The following is a 21,532-nucleotide window of genomic DNA, read 5'->3' as shown; positions in this document are numbered from 1 at the left end:
CTTGGAATGTCAGAGCTCCATGGCCCTCAGGCATCAGCTATCTGATCCAACCCCCTTCCTGTGCCCCACTGTACAGATGGGGAAACTGAGGCTTAGAGAAGGACAGGGACAGGTCCCAGTGTTTTGACCTAGGTAAGCAGGGCTCAGGTGGCCAATGGGGCACTGAAGCTCACCTGATGGGGCAGCCCCTGCCTCCAGTCCCGGCTCAAATGTGAAGCTGGTGGCTCAAAGCCGAGGGTTCAGACTACAGCTGCTGCCCTCTCTGTCCCCACAGGACCGCCCCCTGCCCTGCCATCCACAGACCTTTATATCAAAGTCCCTTTCCCTGTGCCTCCCTGGCCAGGCGGGGATTGGAGACTGAGACTTGCTAAGTTGCTGGCAAAAGTGGGACACAGACTCCAGCCTCCTGACTGGCAGTCTTGTCCTCTCTCCATACCAGGGGTACTTCACAGCCCCTGGACAACCTTCAGGGGCAGATCACTGGCTGAGAGTAAGGGGACATGGGTTCTAGCCCCAGCTCTGTCACCTAGTTGTATAGTCCTGCCCCTCTCTAAGCCTCAGTTTCCTCATCTGTACATGGGGTGGGCAGGGCTGTCCTGGGAGCACTTCCAGGGCTGACATGTTGAGGCTCTCAGGACCCCGCTCCGAAGGCAGCTGTGCTGAGTTGGAACGCTGGGGTGGGGGTGGGGTGCTGGGGAGGGGCCCTAGGCGGGATGTCATGACTCAGCTCAGAGGAGGCAGCCAGCTCCAGGCCTGGGAGTGTGTGGGGGCACGAGGCATCTGGAGCCACGGACTGAATCCTCCCGCCAGCGGCTGGGAGAGTATGAGAGTGACGGTGGCACAGGCTGGATCCAGCAGAGCGTGGCCTACGTGGCCTTACCCCAAGTGGGCTGAGATGTAGGTGCAACCTTGCAGCATGGACGGGGGACCCCCATCCTGGCAGCCAGGCAGGAGAGCAGAGTCCATTGGGTGGGGAGACAGTTACTGGTGGAGAAACCTGGGAAGGGGCTGAGGCTGTGGGGCTCCCACCTTCCCCTCGCAATCCTATGCCCCACTTCTATCTGTTGGTGAAGGTTCAGCACTGTACCACTACCCAGTGAATCTCCCACAAGCCTCAGGATCACATCGAGGCCAGAGAGGGTGAACAACCCGGCTCAAATCACAAAGTGATACAGCTTGATCGCCCAGGCCCAACTCTCTGCCATGCTGCTTCTAGACGCAGAGGACCTTCCTGTTTTCCAGGTACCTATGAGGTCCCCCAAACAAAGCAGCAGAAATTGGCTAAGCTGGGGCCTGGCATGGGCTCTTGCTGCTCTGGAAGTCCCAGTCTGAAGGAACAGGGCCGGTTCCATGGACCATCGTGCTGACCCCCTGCCCCTGCCCCTGCCCCCTCCAGCACAGGCTTGACCGTCTCCACTGCCCACTGCACGGCCCCCTCCTGTCTCCTCTCCTCCAGTCTGTCCCCTCCCTCCGTTCTCACAAAACCGGAGGAAGCTTTCTAAATACCTAGGGGACCTGGTGCTTCCCCAGCACCTTGGGGCTCTCCATCACCCCTGGGGAAAGGCCAGCTTCTTAGCCCAGCCTTTAGGAGCCTTCACGCCCGGCCCTGCCGACAGCTCATCACGACTGAGGGAAGGAGGTTGCTGCCCTCCCAGCTCCCCAGGGCCCATGTGAGGCCCCACACTCGTCATTCACTCTCTGCTCCTCTCCCCAGGAGGCCTCCCCAGGGACACGATGGAAAGAAATGACCTATTTTCTGGAAGTTCAAAATAAAACGAAACATCTGTCTGGATCGGAGCCAGGCTGATAAAGAACGGACTGATTCCCCCAGCCCGAGCCCCACTCCTGCCGCACACCCCCTCACCCGCCAGAGCGTGTGTGCTGGGGGCAGGGGGAGCGAGGCAGGCCCAGCCACTTGGAACAGTTCGTGGGAAAGCGCTCAGTGTGTGCCTCAGGCTGACGGGGCCCAGGGGAGGGGGCTCGGGTCCTCACACAGGCTGGGAACAGGCCTGAGAAGGAGGTCAGTGAGGGAGGGAGGCCCATTGCACGCTCCTGTCCGCCCGCCTCCCCAGCAAACACTTCCTGTCTCCTCCGGCGCCTCGCTGGCCTCCCTGCCAGTCCCTGCGGCCACCCTCGGGGATGTATGGCCTGGCTCTGCCCAGGCCCAGTGGCTCCATAGACCAGAGACCTCTGGCTCCCATCTGGGCCCCCCAACAGCCACTTCAAAAAGGAACAAGGCTTAGAAGGCCTTGAGAATAACAGCAGGAATAATAACGACTGCCTCTGATTCAGTCCGCAACACCCAGCACCTGGGCTCTGCCCTTTGTCCGCATGATCTCGGAACAATCCATGATGACACTGTTGCTTCTCCATTTTACAGATGAGGAAAGCGAGGCACAGAGAGGTTAAACCATTTGCCCAAGGTCACAGAGCTTGCCAGTGGTGGAGCCAGTGCTCAATCCTGGGCAGACCGACCCCAACACACAGCCTCAGTGGCCACATGATGGCCTCTCTGAGGCAGGAGGCAAAGATGACCACCCTGTGCCTGGCATGTAGTGTGAGCTCCACACACCAGTCGCCAGCCTGGTTCTCTGACCTCTCCTTCCAGTCCCAGCTCTCTTTTCAGCTGGGCGAACCTGAAGCTGGCAGAACCAGGGGCGAGAGTCACACTATCCTTCATGGAGCTCTACAACCTTGGGGTTGGGAGCGGCCCTTCAGTACTCCCTATTCACATCTCCCCCACCCTCTCTGCAGACAAAGGGCTTGTCCAGCCTACAGTTGCACACCTCCCATGATAGGGTTCTCACCACCTCACCTGCGGCCCATTCCATTCTTGGACAGTTCAGCATCCTCAGAGGTTAGGCAACTTGGAAATTTTTATTGCATTGAGCACAATCTGTCTCATTGTGTTCTCTACCCATTAGTCCTACCAATGCCCCCCACAACCCGGGACATCTTTCTTCCCGTTTTATTGTCCTGGTGCCCCCCAATCTGAAAACAAAGCTTCTACTAATTTGGAGTCAGCTACTCTGCTAAATGAGATGACCTGGGGATTTTGTTTTAACCTCATCACAATCCTGGGATGCAGGTGCAAATCATTATTCCCATTTCACAAGGAGGACACTGAGTCTCAGAGAGATCTGGTAACTTGCGCAAGGTCACACAGCCAATAAGCAATGGAGCTGGGATGCCAATTCAGGCCTGCGTTGAAACCTGTATTCTGAACCACCATGCTAGACTGCCTGTCTCCTGCCCAGGGACAGGTCTGTCCACAGAGAAACACTCCCGCATGGGTTCACCATTGTGGGGTCCATACAGAATCCAGGCTCTCAGGGATGGAAGGCTCCTCAGAGGTCAGAGTCCCGTCCCTCCCCTCACTGAGCTGCAGAATGAGCAAGGGGCCTGCCCCAGTTCAGCCAGTAATTTGATGCTCAGAACCTTCTTGCAACTTCACTGCAGAGCCTGAGGCTCAGCACACAGGTTGGGAAGAGGAGTCCTTGCCGAGGACAGCCTGGGTCTGGTGGGGGCAGTGCCCAAGCAGGGGCTCTGGCCTGCCTTGAGACCTGTCCTAAGGGCCTCTGAGATGGAGTACCCAGGCAGTCCGTCTAGGTGTGTGGCCAGCTCTGCCATGGGCCTGCTGTGTTCGGGGTCCAGGCCTGCCCCTGCTGGGGCCCCAGCAGCCCCTTCCACTGTTCATGGAGGGTCGGGGCCTCTGCAGCTGCAGAGCTCCAGGCCTCCACCATCCCTCGGCTGCCCTCCCTGCCTACCCCCAACCCCCCAGAGCCTCATCTCCGGTTGGTGCCATGGCAACAGAGAGCGCCAGGCCTTGGCAGCCAGAGGAGCCCCTGAGAGGGGTCCCAGGCTGAGGCTGGGGAGGGGGGCGCGGCAGGCGCAGACAAGCAAACCTTCTGTTCCCCGGGCTGCTGCCAGCCCAGCATCAGCCACGGGCCGGGGTGGGGGCCGCGCAGAGAATGTGTTCTCAGAGCCAAGTGGGCAGGGGGCAGGCGGGCCTTGGGCCGTGCACACTGACCCACCAGCACGCGGCCTTCCCCCACCAGCCCAGAGCCCGCACATGGGGCAGGGAAGCCAGCTAGCGAGGGAACCTGCCATTAACTGGTGCCAGTGGCAGAGCATTGAGATTCCCCTCAGAGCCCTCCTGGGCGGCAGAGCTGGAGGGGAAGAAACTCCCACATTGCATCTCCCTCTTGCTTTCTCCCCATCTGTGCTCTCACTGTTTCTTCAGTCCTTCACCCTGATTCTCCCATGGCCAGTCACTCAGCTTCTCTGTGCCTCAGCTTCCCCATCTGTAAGTCGGGGCTCGTCGCTGAGTCGTTGAGGCCATCAAATGAGTTAATGCAAGTAAGATGCATAGAGCAGGGCCTGGCATGCAGCCCCCTACAGGGTTAGTGGCCGTGCTCTTCTTCATTCACCCTCAGAGGGTCACTCACTCACTCACACGGCCCTGAGTGCACAGCAAAACCGGCGAGGCTGGGCTGGTCAGCAAAGGGATGCATGTGGTAAATGAGGCAGGGAAAGCCCTCTGCGGAAGGACTCCTTAGGAAGTTATTGGTATTGTCAGCAGGCTCAGCCAGGGTGGGGTGGAGGTCCTGTCCTGGTGTATTCAGGGATTTAGAGGCCAACTAGGACCAGAACCCAAGTCTAATGACTCCCATCCACTGTCAGCCAACGAGTTCTTTCCTATACCTTTGTCTTAGCCCCTTAATTTGATTCCCCGCAAATGAAGAAACCCACCTAACAATGTTTTGGGATGCCTCCAAGGTCCTAATATGAGATTGAGTTTACGGTAGAGGCTCACTAGATGCTTACACAGCATAAGAGATCAAATGTCTGTGTAGGGCCAGCTTTTCTGGTCTTCAGGCCTGGAGGTCAGCTGTCCCCTAATAACTCAGGATCACTATGCGGGGGAGTTGGGATGGGCAGGCGGTGGGGACTCCTTCCCTCCAGGGATGCGACGAGACGGGCTGCTCAGGGGGCAAAACAGACTTTGGTGCCCTGATGCCAGTGGGCTGTGCCTGATGCCACCAAGGACACTGAAACTGGATGGGAGCCCAGCCAGCCAGGTGTAGCAGTCCCAGCCTGAGGCCACTTAATCCAGGTCCAAGTGCCAGTCCCACACCCTCAGAACTATGTGCCCTCTCTGAGTTTAACCTCCCTGAGTCCCAATTTCCTGGAAAGTGACATAAGTAACCTCCTTTTCCATCGCTGTGAGGGTTAGAGACGACGGCAAAAAGCACCTGACACACAGTAGGTGCTCGGTAAATGGCAACTATTATGATTATGCGATTATGCCAGTGGGGAGAGGGCGGCCTTGCGCTGGGCCTCCGGGGTTGAGTGGGGTTCTCAGCAAAGGGCATTCCCCAGGGGCTCCGTATGAGCGTCAGGAAGTGGGGCTCTCAAGGCATCTGGGGAGATGGCAGGGAGAGAACTGTTAGGTAGAAATTGGGGCTCTTCGCAAAGAGGTAGGTGATGGCAAGGAAGGAGGGCAGAGGCCACCTTGGGGAAGGTTTGGGGAGCTGGGTAAGGATTTTGGCACCAGGAAGCCAGGTTTTCAGGGCATTGACTGAGGGTGGGGGGTAGCTGCTGGCTGGGCAGTGATAACGGTGCAAGTCTAGCGCCATGGGGTCAGGGACCTCCACAAACGAGAGTGACAGGAGCAGACTGGCATTTGGCGGGAGGGCGTGGATTAGAACGCAGGCAGCAAGGCCAGTTTTGGGGATGAAGCCGTCTCAAATCCTGCCTAAACTCCCTGGCAGGACCAGCTATACGATCTGTGGGGCCGAGTGCAAAATGAAAATGGGGGGCCCCTTGTTAAAAAAATTATTAAGAGTTTCAAGCAGAGGCCCTCCTCTAAGCATGGTGCCTTGGTGACGGCACAGGTTGAGTGTTAATGAAGTCATTCCTGCTCCCTGGACTAAGAGGAGGTCATCCACCCATCAGTCTGTCTATCCACGTCTCCAGGCATTTCTCTATCACAATTTCACTGTCCGTCCTACAGACAGGCCCAGCCCGGGAGCTGAAAAGGACACTGGTGCAGGGGAAATGGCAGCAGCCCACAGTCTGCTGGGTCAAACATGAGCCTTTCCCTTCAAGCCCAATGCTCTGGGCTAGGAGGGGCTGGGGCTTCTGTGACAGGTTTATAAAGCTGAGCCCTGTCCCTTGGGGGTCGACCCTGAAATCGCCCACGCCCCCTGAGCCTCAGCCTCAGGAATGGAGAAGCTGGTGGGGTCACAGCCCTCACAGTTCCACTTCCCAGGAAGGAAGATAACCAGGTCAACAACAGGGATGTGAAACAGCGACAAGAAACCCAACAGGGGCTCTTAGGGGCTAAGGACAGAGCTGGATGGGACCTCTGGGGGCACTGGGCTGCCCCTTGGCCTCCCCACCCCACTTCATATAAAAGGAAATGATGGCCAAAATGGAGAAGTGACCCGACCAAAAGCTCCATGGTCCAGAAAACTCCCTGGGGGGTTCCCACCCCTCATTGGGATGGCATCGCTCCTCTTCAGCCTCTCTCTGCCCTGTGGCCTCACCCCAGGGAGAGCTGGAGGCTGAGCTTGGACGACAGAGGTGGATGGGGAAGACACAGCACACGGGATGGCACAGAGGAAAGCCCAGGCCTGGAGGCTGGGTCCCAGCTCAGTGCTATAGCTAATGATCTGTGCGACCCAGGGTACATCCCTCCCCACTCTGGGCCTCAGTTTCCCACCCATACAATAAGGAAGGTGAACCAGGTGACTCCAAAAGTGCTTTCATCTTTGATGTTCAGGAACTGTCTGGCCCCCTGGCCCTGCTACCCCCACCTCCCAAGGGACAACTCTTTCCATCACAGGCCAGAGAAGCTGGTACTTCTGGTAGATGAAAGGTTTCGGGCACCGAGACATCAAATAGCCCTGATCTGAAGCGAGGAGAAGAGAGGGAATTAATGCAGCCTAGGCAATACACTTTGATCTCCAACCTCCTGCACTAGGCTGGGAGTGGGGTCCCCACAAAGCGTCTGGGAAGGGGGGCTCCTGGGGCCAGGGCCTGGGGTTCAGGAAACCCTTTTGCCTGAGGGCTCTGGGCCTGAAGTCTTGGGAGGGTCTTAAGGGGGGCTTCTAGTGTGTAACAAGTGTGTAAATTCCAGACCCCTCCCACCAGAGGTGGGCCTCTGCATCCATTCCCTTGGCTCTGGGCCCCATTATTCGTCACCCACCATTGGGCCAGAGCCTTTCTTCTTCTTGAAATCAGAGCAGACGAGGTTTGAAAAATTAGCATTGGAAGGAACGTAAAGGGTCACGGCATCCACACACGCCCCTCAACAGGCACAGCTCCCGACCCCCCTTCCTCAGTTTCCCAGGATGATGGCCGTGGGCTCTGCGGGTACATGCCCTTGGAACTCTCTGAGAAACCGAGTGCATTAACGGGCCACTCTAATCGTCAGAAAGTTCCTCCTCATTATTGCAGGTTACAGTTTTCCATTAGTGGTCATTGATCCTGACCTCTTTCTGTAGTGTGTAGAAAAAGGGTAAGAAAAACCCTTTCATTGTGAAGTTAAATATGCATGATCCCTGAGCACACATCAGGGCTTGTACAGCTGCCAGTCGGGGCTGGCGTGGCTGGGAGTCCTGGAATTGTTTTAGGGCTGGAAGGAGCTCAGAGATCATCTCATTCAACCTCCTGGTTTTCCTGATGGGAAAACAGGCCCAGAGAGGGACTGACTCACCCACAGTCACACAGGATGGGTTCCAGGGTCTGATGACCACCTCTGGAACTCGGAGAGGCCCCCACAGCTGAGCTGAGGCACATTCTCAGCAATTATGCTGGATCCCCAGGGGTGGCCCAGACCCCATCCAGGGCTCTGGAGTCAGAGACACTGGAGTGCAAATCCCAGATCCTAGCTGTGCGACTTTGGACAACTAACTTAACCTCTCTGGGCACTTCCTCATCTGTAAAACGGAGAGAGTTTATGTCTACTCCTCGAGGTTGCTGCGATGATTAAATTAGTTTAGCAAATATTTATTAAGCACTTACTGAATGCCAGGTCCGTTCCAGTGCTGAGGAATACAGCATGAACTTTGTGGTAATGGACGTAAAGCGGAGTGAAAGTGCTCAGACAGGCTTAGTCCCTGTTATACCATCCTGCACATGCTGCTTCCCAGCTGAGGCACTGCAAGCTTGGACCCTGGGGAGTACCCCAGGGGGGACTGTGGAAAACAGTGGAGGAAGATCTCCCCCCTTCCACGGGTCCACTGCCCACAGCGTTCGGAACCATGTGCAAGAAAGAGGGTGGGCAGGAGGGTGCCTTTCAGGGATGTCTGGGGCCCCTCTCACCCTTTCTCCCTCCCCACCACACTCAGCAGCCTGTCCTGAGAAAAACGCTGAGTCCCCGGCTTCAACCCAGAAGGCAGCTGGCCTCAGAGTCAGACTTGCCTGGAGGACAGAAGTGGGCCTTGAGAATACCCATGCTGTCCAGGTCCCTTCCGTGGGCATAGCCCTTTGTGGGTTGCAGAGCAATTTCACAGCCAGGTTGTCCTGTGCAGGAGGCGGGGAGAGCAGCGGCCCTCTCTTAGCCAATGGCATTAGGTCCAGCCCTGCGAAGTGCAGGAACTGTGTGCCTTACCTATGCCGTTCCCTCATGGAGCCTCCACACCGCCCAGCCGCTCACTGAGGAGGGGCCTGACGCCCAGAGTCACAGCCAGAAACTGAATGGGGGTTACTGCACGGTCACCCAATGCCCAAACTTGATATTGTTTACCCGTGGTGCCCACTGCCTTCCAGATGCGGATGCAGCCCAGAAAGACGACGTGGGGACCTGAGGTTGGCCATACATGGATTCGAGTCGAGCCAGGGCGAGCACCGGGTCTCCTGACTCTGAATCCACGGTGCTTTCCACTGCCCCACATCTGTGGGCAATTACAAGTCTCAGCTCTTCTTCCCACAGAGGCGGGAGGGCTGCCTGATCACCACTGAGGGGACGGTGCTGACCAGATGCTCTCCTTCCTCACTCAGGACCAAACCAGGGCCCAGGTGGGCCTGGGAGCAGGTCAGGCCCGAAGCTGAACGTTCCACCTCAGAAGCAGCTGGTGCCAGGAGCAGGCTCTGCAGGAGGGTGGAGACTCTCTCCCCTCTGACCAGGGGCTCCCTGGGTAGCCAGGGGCGTAAGTCTTTGGATTCAGGCTGACCGCAGCCTAAATACTAACTCTACTAACTGTGAGACCCTGGGAAAGTCACTTAGCTTCTCTGAGCCTCGGTTTCCTTGTCTGCAAAACAGTGGTAGTAATACCCATTCTGAAGATCTGCTGTGGGGACTGTGAGGCGTGTGAGGTCCCAGGCTCTGTGCCTGGCATGGGGTAAGTGCTCAGTGACAGCGACCAAGATGGTTCTCATGTCCCCGAGTGAGTGCTGTGGACTCAGGGTGCTCCTGCCTTGAGGCAGGGGAGGCCTGTGTGACCTCAGAAGATCTCACTAGACGTCTCTGTGCACTTCGGAATCACAGAGGCAGGCAGGGACACTCCTCCCTGTTTGACATAGAAAAATGCAGCCTAGAGGAACTGCGTGATGTTCTGGAAGGGCATCTGAGGGAAGACGAGAGGCCTGGGTCCTGGTCTCATATTTGGGAACAGAAGGTCTTCAATGAGTCCCTCCTCCCTTTCACTAGCACATTTTCTCAGCCCCACTGCCCGCCCGGGACACTGGGTACAGAACATGAGGTGGGGAAGCCCAGGTCCTGAATGATCTCTGATGTGCAAAACAGAATGCAAACAGGAAGAGAGGGCCAGGCAACAAGGCTCCAGTGCAAAGGGCATGGAAGCACTTGGAAGACTGGAAGAACCCCGGAAGGCTGCCTGGAGGAGGTAGAGGAGGGAGGGTCCTTGAAGGAAAAGCAGAGGTGATGAGGAAGGGCATCTAGCAAATTCCTTCTGGGAATCCTGGGATCGGACTGGCAGGAACACAGGGCCCACGTTTGGAGTGATGGGACAGGGAGCTTACTGTCTCCCTGAGCTCTGCCACTTACTACTGTATGGTTCAGTTTGGTGGCTGCTGTGAGCCTCAGTTTCCTCGTGCGGAAAACCAGTCTCTGCCCCTGGGGCCGCTGGTGAGCCTTACATGAGATCATGCTTACAAAGCATGCCGCACAGCCCTGGCAGGCAGTGAGTTTCGATCAGCGGCAGCCGCTGTTAGGAGTCTGGGCTTTCTACAGGGGAGAATCACGGAAGGAATCGCGGTCAGATACATGTTTTAGGATGGAGTGGAGAAGGGGAAGTGTCTGGAAGGAGGGAGAGAGCGAGGAGGCCCGAACAGCTGCCTGGGACCAGAGGAAAGGACCCAGGAGCTACCCCCTTTCTCCACAGAGGGACCCTCAGATCTGACAGACCTCCAGCCCCCGCTGCGTGACCGTAACCTCGAAGATGGGCCTGCCACAGCCGGGGCCCCCTCTCCTTCGCACTTTCCCAGCCCCTGGGGGTTTGAAGGACATCTTAGGAATCTGGAAAATTTGCAAATCCATTTAAATCCCCAGAGGTTGCCTGGCGGCCGACTGGCCCACAGCCAGACGGATTCTTAGGGACAAGGCTTGGGCCCAGGGACAGGGGCTTTGGTTCCGAGGTCCTGTCCCTTGCTAGGTCCCCTTTCCATATACCCTGCTTGCCATCTCCCACTTCCCTTCTCACACCCCTCGCCGCTCTCCCCACCTCCCACAGGCGGTGCTGTGCTTGGGAGGCCCCCCGCGGGGCACCCCGGAAACCTCTAGGGTTTGCTTGATGAGGGCAGGGCGCAGCAGGCTTGAGGAGGCCGGGGTCGCCAGCCAGCTGAGAAGCAGCCTGAGCAGGAGAGAGGAGATAACTGTCTCCTCGAGCCCTGATGTCACCCTCAGCCTCCAGGCCTCCTCCCATCTGGTTTCGTTAAAAATATTTTCCATTTTTTGACCTATTCGAAAAGGCGCAGGCTGGGGCAAGGGGACAGGACAAGCGGTGGGAGTTCCCCCCTCTCCCAGCACTTACCTTGCTGCTGCTGCCTTCTGGGGTAGGCGCTGTCCCAGGCTCTGGGCTGTCACCCCCTCCAGGAAGTCCTCCTCACGGCCCTCTCGTTTTATCAGAAAGGCTTTGCTGGACCCGAAATGGGGCAGTAGCTGGGGAGGAGGGCAGGGGGGACTGTTGCAGTCTCCCAGAGCCTCAGGAGAACGGAGGGAGTGGGGGGCTGCAGGGGTAAGGAGTGGCCTCACTCCCAAAGCATCCTTTGGGAGGAGCAGGGCTGCCAGGAGAGGCCGCCCTGGGTCTGGCTGGCTGTGTCGCAGGGCGCAGGCCGCTGCCGGGCGCTGGTCAGAGGCGCCTGGCTCTCTCCTTGTCCTCGTCCTCCTCCTCTCTGGCTCCAAGTTGCTCACAGAGCGATCCTGGGTCCCAGATGGGATGGGCAGGGACTGCGGCCGCTGGCAGCCCCAGGAGCTCACACCACTGTGGGCTTCCCTGCCCCCCCACCACTTTGGGGGAAAGGCTGTAGGGCGGCCTCTGATTGGCTCAGCTGGGAGAAGGGGGGTGGTGGGGCGGGGAGGGTGGACGCGTGCGTCTGTTTTCAATTTCAATTTTTTCCCCCTCTCTTTCTTTTCCCCCAAGTTTCTTGTTTTTCTTCCTCTTTTCCCTCTGCTTGCTCCCTCCCGTCGCCTGCTCCTTCAGGATGTGAGGGGATGTTTAGAAATTCCGCAGCCCACGCCAGCCGCTGAGTCACTTTTATTAAAGAGTGGCCCGGCCCCACTCGCCTGATGCCTGTCTCGGGTGGCGGCCTCCCCTTGCCATGGCACATAGGAGCAGGTCCCTTCTCTGTGCCTCAGTTTCCCCATCTAGAAAGGGAGCTCTGATAACCTACATGGTTGATTCAGTCAACATTCATTGAACAAGCGTGTTCAGCACTACGAAGTGCTAGACACTGTGCTGGGCGTTGGGGACACAGGAGTGTGTAAGACACAGTCCCTCACCTCAGGGGCGCCCAGGCTAGTGGGAGAGACAGACAATGCACAGGTGGGTACTCCGAGGGAGGGCAGGGGGCTCAGAGAGCATTTAGAGGGGCACCTAACTGAGGCTTGAGGGAATCAAAAAGGGCTTCTGAGAAGAGGTGACTTGGAAGAGATGGAAAGACCTTCCAAGATTATCAGTTGCTTCTCAGAAGAAGAAAGCAAAGCCGAGGAGTGATGGCGCAAAGAGGGAAAGAGCCTTGCTCAAGGCCACTCACATACCTCAGATTCCATACATATTCCCTTCTATCATCTCAAGCCCCCGGAGTACCAGCAAAGGGTTATTTCCCCATTCTATAGATGAGGAAACCGAAGCCCAGCAGAGTGAAATGAGCTGCCCAAGCTCACACAGCAGTGGCAGAACTTAAGCAGAATCAGGTCTCATGGGTTACATGCTGGAACAGACGCAGGGATCTGACCCCAAGGGATGACCCACGTTGCAGTGTAGACTGGCCCTCCTGTCCTGCCTTCTTCCTAAGTTAACCCTTTCCGTGGCTGTCATTCAGTCACTCAACAGATATTTTTGAGTACCTGTTATGTTCCACCTCTAGCCTCCGGCCCTCCTCCCCACTAGGGTCTGCAGGGCTCCTCCAGGACCCGGCTGGGCCTCTCATCCCCCTCACTTCTTCCATCCTCATTTCCTCAGATCAGGAGATGTCTCTAGTCACAGACTCCTGGCCCTTTGATGCCAATGATATCATTTTAAAAGAGCTTAGGAAGTTGAGTTGAGTCACTCCCTGCCCCCACTACTGTACGCATGGGGAAACTGAGTCCTGGAGAGGGGAAGAAAGGGGTCCCAGGTCATGCAGAGAGAGCCCGACTCTGTCCAGGGCTCCTTCTGTCCTGCCCTCTGCACCTCTGTCCACCCCTTCTTCTCCAGGCCTCCCCTGGGCCCCTGGTCATGGGGTGGGGGGCTGGCTTGAGCTGGGATTTCATGCCAACTAGAGGAACCTCTCGTGTGGTCGTTTCTTGGTCTTGTCCCAGTGGAGCTTGCCCAGCAGGGCATCTGGCCTGGGCCACACAGAGGGAGAAGGTTCTCAGACTGGCCCCAGGCCATGGGGGTGTGGGGAGAGCCTCCCAAGAGAGGGGGCCTGGCCCAGGTTGGTGGCAGTGGGGTCATAGGGTATACGGGTGGACTCCAGAGACCCCAGGGCCAGGCCCTCACAGGGATTTCTTGTGCCCAGAGACCCCATCACTCTTCACAACTCCCCTCCTAGATTGGCCTTGGCCATTCCCTCCAAAGCTCTGGCCCGACTGCTGGGACCAGGATGGCTCAGGGGAGGCAAGGAGGCGCTACAACCCCTAATCCCCAAAAAGCTAGTCTGGGAGTCAGGAACCCCAACTGTGGACTTGTTGTGTAGCCTTGGATAGGTTCCTTGTCCTCCCGGAGCCTCAGTTTCCCCATCTGCGCTGGAAGGTGCTCAGGATGCTCTGTCTACAAGTTCCTTAGAGTTGGACTCTGGCTAGGGACTCAGGCTGGTGGGCCCCAGGGCAAGGGGACAGCTGGGGGCCAGAGATGCAGCACAGAGGGGAGGGGGCGGCTGGTGCTGGCTCCCCGGGGAAGCCGGCGGCCGCCAGTTTCCGGCCAGCCCAGCCATCCGGCTGGCCCATCTGGAATCACTTAGCCCCTACCACCGTTAACCCTTGGCAGGCACCAGAGCTGTTAAGCCTCCTCTCAGCTGAGATGGGGCTAGGGGACACAGAGCCACGTGAGACACCACAGGGTACTCGCCGACGGCTGGGCAGTTGAGGCAGATGGGGCGTGATTGACAGGGCTGCCAGAGACAGAGCTGGGTTCAAGTCCCAGCGTCTGCAGTTCCAGGCTGCATGATCTTGGGCAAGTCACTTCAAGTCCTGAGCCTCAGTTTCCTCTCTGGAAAATGGAGGTAATTTGAGGAATGACTCGAAAGACTGTTGCAATTTGTAACGCACTTAAATGGCTTAGTACAGTGTCTGGAAGCGTTATTATTGAAATAGCGAATTTCCCTCCTTCCAGCTGCAGCCCATCACTGTGTGGACCTCAGCTTCCGCTGTGCACTCTGAATGGGTGGGCAGTGGGCAGGGCATGTGGACCGTGCAGCACCGTCACGCTGGGGTGGTCAGCGTAGCCCCCAGCCCCACTGTGGACAAGATGAGCCACGGGCAGTCTCCCACCCGACCAGATGCAGGGAGCGGGGCCAGCCTCAGCCAGTCCTGTCTTGGGGGAGGCCAGGCTGAGAGTGGGTGGGCCGAGCGTGGAGTACGGGGAGCCCTGCGTGAGATGGGGTGGGGTGGGTTAGAGAGGGACAGACGAGCTCTGGGCCGTGGGGGTCAGCTCTCCCCCTCCCCACTGCATGGTGGCACGCTCAAGGATTAAGGGCCTGAGGTTTGATGTGGGCAGTTCCAACCCAGCTCTGCCACTTCCCAGCTGTGTGACCCTGGACAGGTTATGTTATCTGAGCCCCAAGAGCCTCAATGTTTTCAGCTGTAAAATGGGGATGCAGGGGCCTCCTTCACCGAGTTGTTTTGAGAGGTCTGAATAAGTGATACACGTAAAGTGTTTTGTACAAGGACTAGAGCAGAGTGGAAAAGCTTCACCAAAGGTGACTGATTCTCACCTTTGTGTCGCTGGGAGCTGCCGTCACAGAAGTCCACCGTCAGGGCTGGAGGGAAGCTTGTCCAACAGCTCATTTTTTAGCAGGGATGACAGAGGCCCTGTGATGCAAAGTGACTGTGCCAGGCTGTGTGACATTTAAGACCAGGCCTGGAACTGAGTCTTATTCTAGACTCTCAAGCCCGTGATCTTCCCTGAAGGAAGGAACCAGGCTGAATGACCCCCCTCCTCAGACCCCCACCCACACTCCTCAGAGCTGAGCCGGAAGCCACAGCTCTCAGTGGGGCGGGGGAGGGGTCCGGAAAGGGCGCCTGAGTAGGAGAATTCCCAGTGGGCTGGCTCAGCACTCACTCAGGCAGGGCCAGCGGCCACCACATCTGGCTCTCCCACGCTCCTAGCGCTGCCCTCCCCCCCAGGCCTGGGGCGAGAAAGCAGCACACACGTCCCAGGCATCAGCACCGTCATCTTGGATGTCAGGGCCCAAAAAGTCCTAAGAGCATCCATTGTACAGGCACAGAAACTGAGGCCAGAGAGTGGAGAGGGCTTGCCCGAGTGTAGCAGAGAGAGAAAGGGCCTGGAATGCAGGACGCCTGACCCCCAGCGCAGCGTCCTTCCACTCTGCTCACCCCGAGCAGGGAGGCCTTCATGCTGTAGCTGGGGAGCCAGCAGGGGCACATGGTGGGAACTGCCCCTCCCCGGCCTGCGTGCTCAGCATGGCGGCTGTCTGGCTGGGCAGAGGGATCGGTGGGGGCTTCGGGCCACATTCCCACTCTAGATTCCAGGACTGCTTTTAAAGGGCCAGACTGTAGCCACCAAGGCCCCACAAGGTTGCAGGAGATAAGGGCTTCAAGACCCTGCCTGTCTTGGCCTCGCCCCAGCCTCCAGCTGGCCTGGGTCTTCGTGCCCCAGGGAATGAGGGTGTGTCTTTCTGGTACACACAGATGGCTCAAGGGTCATCAGAATAGCAGGGCCCCCACAGGCCACATATCTCCTCCTCACTGGGTCCCAGAGAAGGCCAAAACCTGCTTGAGGGCACACAGCAAGTCTGAAAAGAGGCCTCTGATTCTGATCCTGGGCTGCCCTGCCCCTCCCACCATGTATCCATCCAACAGAAGTTAATTGAGCACCTACTATGTGCCCTGCCTCAGATAGCTCATGAGCAAACACCAAGGAAACCACAGAGTAATAACATAAAATTGTGATAAATCTGATGAAAGAGAGAGAATAACAGACTGGGTAGGTGGGGTTCTTGTTTAGGTAGATTAAGGCTTCTCTGGGGAAGAAATATTTCAGCTGAGACCCGAGGTTAAGAGCCTACACACAATGCAAGGGCAGGAACAGTGTTCTAGGCAGAGGGAACAGCATGTGCCAAAGCTTGGTGTGTTTGAACAGAAAGAAAAAAATGGTTGAGGCACAGAGAGGGGACATGGTGGGATATAGGCTGGAGAGGTAGTCAAGGGCCAGGCGTCAGAGGCTCATGGGCCCAAGGGGACTCTGGCTTTTATCCTGAGGGGTAGGGGGCGGGGGACACTGAAGGATTTTAAACAGGAGACTGACGAGGTGGGTGCACTGTGATGTACTGTGGATGACATACTAATGGGGGCATGAGGAGAGGTGGGGGCGAGGATGGAGCCTGTTGTAATAGTCCGTGGCTGACTACCTCCCCCACCCCCCGTCCATCCGAGAGGCTGCAGAACACACCAGACAGGGAGCTGGGACCTCTGGGCCCCAGTCTGTGCTTGACCACTGACTCGCAGTGTGACCTTCTTCTCCTTCCCTGGCCTCTGTGACTCCTCTGAACGATGGGTCAGACACAGTGCTCCTTCCGATGAGGACATTCTGCCCCAAGCCTCCGAGTCTAGGTCACCTCTGCGCCCCATGTGGTTGTGTACTCAGGGACTGCCTCCCTCCGGGACGCCTGTTTCTCCACTGGAGGGGAAGGACAATCAGCACATCCGGGGTCATGATCGAGACCCGGCAAGCTTAAGCCTTCCAGTAGTACCCTGCAGTGTCAGCAGGTGGCGCCGCCAGCCTCTGGAGGGGGCAGGAGCAGCCACGGAAAGGGGACGGGAAGGGAGAGGGGTCTGGAAGGCAGACACCTCCCAGGAGCCCCAGCACCCACCCATGAGCCTCACATCTGCCCCCTGGAGGTGGGCAGGGCCACTTCCACCTCATGAACAGCTCAGAGAGGGAGAGTCGCCTGCCCAAGGTCACAGAGTGAGGGTGCAGCTTGGCTGGGACTGGCCCCCAGTCAAGGCCCTTGGGCTGCAGTCTAGCTGGTCCTAAGGCTGGCCCTGGTGCCCGCCAGCTTCTATTAAGCAAACAACTTCCAACAGAAAGCTGAACCCAGCTGAGCCCTTTTCTCTTGCAGGACCATAAACCTGATTTAAAAACCAAGTTATCACCAGGATCTTTATGAGGCCTGTCTCTGGGCCCCACCCCAGGAGGCCCTGGTTGGGTGTGTGAGAGCAGCCCGGAGGGAGGACTTCCAGAGGGAAGAGAGGCCACCAGGGGAGCCAGAGGGAAGGAGGGGTCCAATAAACAGCCGCTCCCAGAGATAAGGGGCTGTCAGAGAGGAAGAGGCTGCGACTTGGTGGCTGGGGGCTTCTGCATCCACCATTGTGCACAAGGTCACAGCACCGTGCTGGACCATGTCTGAGGCAACCAGTGGGCACATGGAGACACTGAGGCCCAGGGAGGTGAGGGCTCAGGGCCACATGGTGAGTCAGAGGCCAAGGTGGCACAGGACGTACCACTTCAGACACTCAGCCTGGGACTTTTAAACAAGGTTACGGTGTCCTTGGGAGGGGGAAGCTGGGAGTGTCACATCAGGGCTGGCTCAGGCCTCTCATTGAGGGGTCCACCTAGGGGTGCAGGCGAGGGGAGAGCCAGGCTCTTTTGCATGAAGAAGCCAGAGGAGGAAGAGGAACCAGGTATTTGTTTAAGCAAAACCCCAGGGTCGGGGGAGAGGCACACACAGGTCGCTAGTCTCCCTGGCTAGCTCAGCTGGAGAGGAAAGAAAAACTTCCAGAGAGGCTACTGCCTTGCTGTGTGGCCTCAGACAGGTGACTTCACTTCTCTGAGCTCTAGTTGCTTCATCTGCAAAAGGAGGATAACCATCGACCCTACCTCCCGGAGGATGAACTGGAACAATACATGCAAATGACTTGGCCTGACAACTGGCACTTAGTAAACGCTCAGTCAAGAGTGGTGCTATTGTTGTTATCACCCCAGCACCAGGTGAAGGGCCAAACCCTGCAATCTCAGAGAGATGCAGTGAAAGGGCCCTGAGCTGGGAGTCAGACGACCTGGGACCTGGGTCCATTTCTGTACAGCACTGACCTGCTGTGGGAAGTTGTGGCCAAAATCTCTTCTTTCTTTAGGCTTCTGGGCCTCAGTTGCCCTATCTGTGAAATGAGTGGGCTGGCTCTCTAAGGGTCTTCCAAGGTCAGGATGCTATGAAATTCAGGATGCCCCTGCTCTCCTGCCCCAGATAGACCAGGGGTGACGTTTGGAGGATGAACAGGCTGGGCTGAGGACCCCCTCGGCCACTCAGGCTGGGCAGCAAGAAAGGCCAGGAGACCCAGTTTCTGGGCCCAGCCCTGTGCCTGTGTGACCTTGGCCAGACACCTGGACCTCCCTGTGCTTCCTTCTTCCATCTAGCAAATGGGGCCAATTTGCCCCACCCTGCCCGACACCCAGGGCTCAGGAAAGAGCCGGCCCACCCCAGGATGTGTCAGTGGAGTAGGAGGCATGTCCAGCCTCCACTCTGGGAGAGGACAGCACTGAGGGGCCCACAGAGCAGCTGGGATGGCTCCACTAGGCCTCGGGGCTCTCTGGAGCTGCTCTCTCCATGATCAGGGAAATATGCTTTGTCTGGAAAGTCCCCCATCTCTCAGCCACCACCCAAGTCCTGGACACTGTCTTCATCACTTCTGGACCCCTGCCTAGCTTCCTTGCTGCTCTGACTCCTGTCTCTCCTCTGGCTCATTCTCTATACAGCCCGTCTTCCTGCCCTCCGCCCCCCCCCACCCCCTCAAAACCCTGGGTGACAACTTTCCACACCCCTCATCAGGCCTGTCCCACCCAGCCTTACTCTGCCCCTCCCCAAACTCATCTCCTGGCCCCATCACTGAGCTCCAAACTGGTCTTTGAATTCTAGGGGACCACGTGTCCCCTTGGGCCTCAACACCTTTATTCACGCTGTCCCTCTGCCCACAATGCCCTTCCCTGCTCCACTCCCTGGGGCCTTAACTCAAGTGTCAGTTCCTCTTGCAAGACTTCCACGTCTTCCCCCTTTGGGTTAAATACCCTGATTCCTGGCCTTCACCAAGATGTAATTTTACCCTTATTTGTGATTATTTGATTCAAACCTGCTTCTCCTTCCAGTCAGCCTGTAAGCACCCCAAGAGCAGGGCCTCACCCAGTGCCTAACACGGTGTCTGCACAAAGGAGGAGTGTTAATGCCTATTTGTCAAATGAATGCACACATGAACGAATGAATTCTTATACCTATTCCTGACTTTTAAGCCTTCCATCTAGGTCTGAGTTAGCATATTCTGGGAATTAGAAGGCACCATCCTTCCCACCCACCCCAACCCCACCCAGGATAGGCATGCTTTCTGCAGCATCCCTGACCAGGACCTCCAGCAGTCACTTGCATTCCTCCTGTGATGGTGAGCTCACTCTCTATTTTGTGACAGCCCATTTTATGATGGATGGTCCTTTAGAGAGCACTTTATTGTGGGTGGGTTGAAATCCATGTCTGTGCCTGCAGCTTTCTCTCTCAGGTCCCAGGTCTGCCCTGTCTGCCTACCCAAACTCAGATCTTCAAGCCCCACTCCGGCTCTTCTCTTCCTCCAATCTGAGTAGTCGCAGTTATGTCAGCTCAGAGAGTAGAGACCAGTCCTCTTGGGCCTCTCCTCCCTTCTCCATACTTCCCAGTTTCTTACTGACCCCTTGAAAACTGGGGTCCTGAGCGGAGCCCAGCACTTCAGATGACTTCTGAGCAAAGTTTCACTAACATGTCCAGTTCCTGACCTGGGAAAGGGGGCCTACCCTGCTCAGGCATCCCTATGCTCATCCATGTTGGCAACAACCCAGGCAGCCCCTCTTCTCCTCTCCCACAAGCAGCCTTCATTTTGCTGCATAAACTTGGGCACGGCCCCTTGTCTTTCTGGGCCCTAACGCTTCCACATGTACAATAGGAAGAGTTCCTCTGAGCAGGAAGAGGAGCCCTGGGCTGACTGTCCCTCACTCTGTTATAATAGCCATCAGAACTCCAGAAGAGTAAGATTCTGACCAGGGCCAGCTTCACGGGCAGGTCACCCGTGCAGTCACACAGAGCCCACTGTTTAGACGGGCCCCATGCTTGGTTGAATGCTTGCTGTCACCATCCTGAAATCCTTAATGATTTTGAACAGGGGATCTCACGCTGTCATTTTGCACTGGGCCCTGAAAATTCTGTCCTGATCCTAGACGGATATGTCTAGATGATGCTGTTCGGCCCTGGCTAATGTGGTGACCCAAGGGAGGGACAGGTTGAATAGATAAGACCTTGATTCTGCTCACCTTCTGGGGGCCACATGTCCTTGCACACTTAGGGGGCCCCTAGGAAATGTCGGAGGATCAAACCCCATCAGGGCTTTCTGCATAGCTCCTTGGTGCTGAACCCCCCTGTTGAAAGGAAACCCATCTTCCCTGGGCTTCCCAACCCAGAGCCCCATCCTTCGCCAAATGCTTCAACACACTCCCGCTCCCAGTTTACTGATGGCTCCTCAAATGCCACCCTCCTTGGGTAGCTGTGAAATGTCTGCCAGTCTTTGAGGTGGGGGGAAGGAACGCCTGATGCATTTAAAATGCCAAGGGGGCCTCAGCTATAATAAATGGATCAGGGCTCTTGGATCCTGATGCACACAAACCAACTGATAAAAAGACACTTTAGAATCAACTGGAGTATTTTGCATATGAACTAGGTGTTAGATAATACCCAGAAATCTGTGTTGATTGTGTTAGACGTGATAGTGGCATATTATGTAAGAAAACGTTCACATGTTTTAGAGCTGCATGGTGAAGTATGTAGGGGTAAAATGACATGATGTTTGAAATTTGTTTTAAAATACTTTAGCACAAAAAGGAAGGGAGGAAATGAAATAAGTGTGACAAAATCTTGATAATGATTGATGCTGGGTGATGGGTATATAGTCGTTTACTCTACAATTCTACTTTTGTGTATGTTTGAAACTTCTCGTTAAAATCAAGGGGGGGGGGTAGGAGGACGTCAGGAGAATGTGAAAAGTTCCCTAGAACGTTCCCGAAGATGTCCCTACTTCACCTCTTTAAGTACTTTCTCTCACGGCAGACTCAGGCTAACTCCCCAATTGTATGCAGACTCGTGTATGTGCATATGTGCATTTTCCCCGGGGAAAAACATCCACAGCTTTCATCGGAGACTTAGAGGGTCGTGACCCCTCCCACCAAAAGATGAAGGACCCGCTACCTTACGCATGGAACCCTGTTTGAAGTCAGGTTGCCCCCTCACCAGAAGCTGGTCACTGCGGAGTGCCCCACAGGCCGGTGTGGCTGTCCTGGGGTCCGCCCTCTGCTCCTCGGATCCTTTTTCTCCACCTGGGGTCGCGGGGCTGTCCACGCGGCCGCGGGGAGGACTAGGCGTGCGGGCCGCTAGGCCGCGGGTCTCGCCGGGGACTCGCGCACCTGGCGATTCCCCGACGCTCGCCCAGCCGCGCCCTCGGCACCCACCCCGCCGGTCCCGGCCCGTCCACCTCCCGCTTGGGGCGGCAATTTGTCTCCTTTTGAACCCCCCGCCCCCGACGGGTTTCCCCCTTTGATTCGCGGCCCGGAGTCTCCCCCCGCTTTGAAATGCAAACCCGCCTCGGCGGGGGCCGCGGGCGGCCGGAGCTATAAAACGCCTGGGT

The 21,532-nt window shown here is 56.9% G+C and overlaps 1 protein-coding gene across 1 annotated transcript in view; it reads right to left on the bottom strand.

Moving 5' to 3' along the window:
* The window catches only part of PDGFRB (platelet derived growth factor receptor beta), a 37,644-nt gene extending 26,185 nt beyond the window's left edge, over positions 1 to 11,459 (bottom strand). The window contains exon 1 of the mRNA XM_044777834.2: positions 11,001 to 11,459. The gene's annotated coding sequence lies outside the window, so the exon portion shown is untranslated. The remainder of the gene's footprint in view (positions 1 to 11,000) is intronic.
* Positions 11,460 to 21,532: the final 10,073 nt, after the last annotated feature.

The sequence above is a fragment of the Equus asinus genome, chromosome 9, assembly GCF_041296235.1.
Source record: "Equus asinus isolate D_3611 breed Donkey chromosome 9, EquAss-T2T_v2, whole genome shotgun sequence".
Classification (NCBI taxonomy): Eukaryota; Metazoa; Chordata; class Mammalia; order Perissodactyla; family Equidae; genus Equus; species Equus asinus.
This window is presented reverse-complemented; position numbering and strand designations above follow the sequence as displayed.